Here is a 4,047-nt window from a genome sequence, read left to right on the forward strand (position 1 = left end):
TATCCTTGCTCGATTGGTGAAGCAACAGGGTCAAGCCCTTGTGAATCATCCTAGGGAACCCGATATGGGGCAAGATAGGGCCCTAGAGAGATTTCAAAAGTTTTCCCCTCCTAAGTTCCTGGGAGGGCCGAACCCTGAGGGAGCTGAGAGGTGGTTAGAAACCATGATCAATATATTCACTGCTTTAAACTACGTGGAGGAGAGACAGGTGCATTTTGCTATTTTCCAGTTTGAGGGACCAGCTAGAGCCTGGTGGAACGTAATTAGGGCAAAATGGGAGAGAAAGGGAACCGCATGGACCTGGTTGAACTTCGTGCGGGAATTTAACGAAAAATACCTGCCACCTATTGTCCAGGAGAAGAGAGAAGATAATTTTATTAAGCTCCGTCAGGGAACTTTAAGTGTAGCTGAGTATGAGACTCAGTTTATGAAACTATCCAAATTTGCTCCGAATTGATAACTACGGAACAAAGGAGGGTAAGGAGGTTTGTGCAAGGCCTCAATGTAGAGATACAAGAAGCCTTGGCGACAGCCCAGATTAACACGTTTACAGAGGTTTTGGAAAAGGCCCAAAGAATAGAGACTGCCACGGCACAAGTGAGAAATTTTCATGCAAAAAGGAGAGGTGCGCCTAGTGGAAGTCAAGGGCAGGGACAAGGTGATCTAGATATGCCACCCTCTAAGATGAGTCGAGGAGTTGGTGGTGTATGAATTTCGGGGACACCCAAAGAAGTTACTTCGAGAGATACCTCACAATTAGACCAAACCTCAACCCCTCACTTATATTGTGCATATTGTGGGAAGACTAACCATACCAAGGATAACTGCTGGAGAAAGGCTCGGAAGTGTTTAAGGTGTGGGAGTACGGAGCACCAGATTGTCAATTGCCCACTAATCAGCGATACTCAGTCGGCTGGCAAATCAAACCCGAAACCGACCAATGTAGGAGGGACCAGGTCAAGGGTGCCAGCCAGAGTGTATTCATTGGACTAGCAATTGGTACCTGAACCGACGGAGGTAGTGGAAGGTACGATTCGTGTTTTCCATTGTTTAGCTAAATTTTGGTTATAGTGAGACCTGGGAGCTAGAAACGAATAGGCAAGGGAAATACCTTGAGTTATTTATGAATACATATATGAATTTCGAGGTCGAAATTCTCTTAAGGGGGAGAGAGTGTGAGGACTTGTAAAATTCCTTATATTTTTATTACAATTCCCTTTAATTTGGAATTTATTACTTTACAATAACTTTAATACACATTCACTTCCCCAATAACTACAAATAATCATAAAAACAAGGGTTTCCTTTTACTTTCATCGTTACGATAAACTAGGGTTTTTTACGTCTTTTGTAGTGGAGTAATCGGTACGGAGTGTGTATTCAATTTGGTGATTAAGAGTGAATTTTAGATGATATTAAATGGGTGATTAGAAATAAGAATAATAAGTTAGTGAATTATAAGTGAAAACCCTAGTACGTGCGAGTTAAGGAAAAACGGTGTGAACCGACGGGTACCGTTCAATACCGATTGACCACACCATTTGACAACCATTTTATCAAGTTAATCTCATTGTTATTAGAACCTAAATATCAGCTCTAAATCTGATCAAGGTGGCCAAAAATGTTGACTTCAAAAACCAAGATAAAAGAAAAAAACATTTAGATGTAAATTGGTGGTGACAAGTGGAAGCAATCCATGCATCTTTGACCCAAACTAGGACTAAGCCTTATAACCTTTCTTGGCCTTCATTCCTCTTCATTTTCAGCTATGGTGGCGAAGAATATTGAGGGAGAAAAACAAGAGGAGAGAACTTCATTTCATCTTGGGATTTTAGCTTAGTTTTAGTGAAAATCAAGAAACTAAACCGATTAATCCTTTCTCTGAGCACTTGGGAAGCTTGGTGTGCTAAAACTTTACAAGGAGAGGTGGTGGATATCTCTTACAAGCATTTTAGTGAGGTATATTGGCTGTCCATCATCTTTATTTCCCTTAATCTTGCGTAAGTTGCTACACAACTCATATTCTTGGTTAATTGAAAGCTATGCAACTAGTTTTGATGATTATGGAGAATTTGTGAGTTAGGGTTTTGAATTGTTCAGCTATATTTCTCTTTTTTTAGATATAATATGATGTGAATAAGGTTAGATAAGGTGGTGAAATAGTGGTTCAAGCTAGAATAAGAAGAGTATCACTTGAATGTATCAAATTCCAGAATTTAGTATTGAAGTTACCCTGTTCTGCCCTGTTTCATTCAGCCATGATGGAGGCCGAATCTGCATTAGGTTAAAACATTAAAGTTGTAGGAAATTATGTTTTGTAGCTACCTACAAAATTTCAGCTCAATCTGAGCACTGTAACACGTGAAAAGACAAAATTACCCTTTCTGCCATAGGTATAGTTTTGTGGACAGTTTTGACATTTCCTCATTTTGGCTGCATTTTTTCACCTTGATCCACATCAAATTAGCATTTGGCCAAAACACAAAACTTTTAGCTCTATGTTTTGGCTTTCCAACGCATCTGAAAACACTCCAAACGGAATTGTGTAGCCTGAGTTATTGTCATTTGAATTCAGTACTGACAACGGTACTGACAAGGACCTTCTGGTTCTGTAATTTGTAAATTTAACCTAGATACACTATGAACTGGGTTGAGTTGTCTTCATAAAAGTTGTAGCCCTTTGGCTTAGCTTCGAAATAGTATAAATTTTACCCCAATCCGATGAGCGTAGCTTCAGTTGTAGCCAATACGCTAAGAGACATCGAACCTATCTTTTCGTTCTATGTCTTAAACATATTTCCGGCCACTTTTCTAGATTGGTTTTGTAATTGTATGACATTGAGTCTATTGAATGGCTATTGTAATGAGATTATCTATGTGTGACTTTGGGACTGATTGAGGAAAAGAATGAAGTCACAAATGGCTGGAAAATAGGTAAATACAAAGGGCGTGCTGCCCAAATTTGCACTCGAGAACTAGGTAAGGATTTGAAGACGAATACCACTTGAACCATCTAGGATATTTGCGTCTTCTTTTATCGAGGTATATAAGTTAGAATTCGGCCGAAACTTGTACCCTTGGAAAAATGAAATTTATGACTAATAGAATTATGTTTTCTCCATTTCTTCGACTCAAATGGTATTTCAAGTATAATTGCTTCAAAGTTTCAAAGTTTTAAGAGCGAACATGAATTTTTCGGAATTTGATAAGTATCTTGAATACTACTTAAACGAGTTGCATTTACTTGATTTTCTTCAAGCGAAACTCTTATGTTTCGCACTCTAGAGAGTTTTACATTCGCAAATGATATTTTATCGCAGATTTGGACTCCAACCAAGGAGTTGGACCTGAATGTGACTTTTGAGAGGCACTAGACTTTTGGTGAGTGCTTCCAAATACCTGATTGAACTGGACACTTGTTTTCAATATTTGACGAATGTGATTTAATGATATGTAATTTATTTGATCAGGCAAGAGTGTACTTTATCGCACTTGCCCTAATATGATATATACTTATTTATTGTTGCAATTGACTTGATATACTTGTACTTGACTTGTAAGTGCTGAGCGGCAACATGTACCACACTCAATGTGAGTGGGAGGTGCCTCTCATTCCCATCTCCGTACTTTTATTTTGATTCAGTCGATTAGAGATGATATCTCATCGACTTCTTAGAGACCCAAACCCCACTGGCTAGTTAATCGAGTCGAGCCGGCAAGGGGTTGGTCGATTAGATAACGAACCATGGGTTTCTAGTGTTGTCGAGTGGAGTGTTATCTCCTCGACTAATCGGTATACTCGAGTATTACCACTAGTGTTTATCTTGGAGTTCGGGCACGGTAAGGGGTTTGGATGGTGGACGGAAAGTAGTTTAAGTGGTGCTCTACTGGATTGGTTTACTTACTTGAAAGTTGACAGAGTGTCAACTATTACTTGATCAAGCTCTGGTGATGCAATGGAATTTGGCTCCTGAGAGCCGTCCGTATCCTTGTCCTTTGGAATGATTAGTACTTATCGTGTTATTGTTTCATTTTAAAAGAAAATAA

The sequence above is a fragment of the Coffea arabica genome, chromosome 4e (genome assembly GCF_036785885.1).
Source record: "Coffea arabica cultivar ET-39 chromosome 4e, Coffea Arabica ET-39 HiFi, whole genome shotgun sequence".
Taxonomy (NCBI): domain Eukaryota; kingdom Viridiplantae; phylum Streptophyta; class Magnoliopsida; order Gentianales; family Rubiaceae; genus Coffea; species Coffea arabica.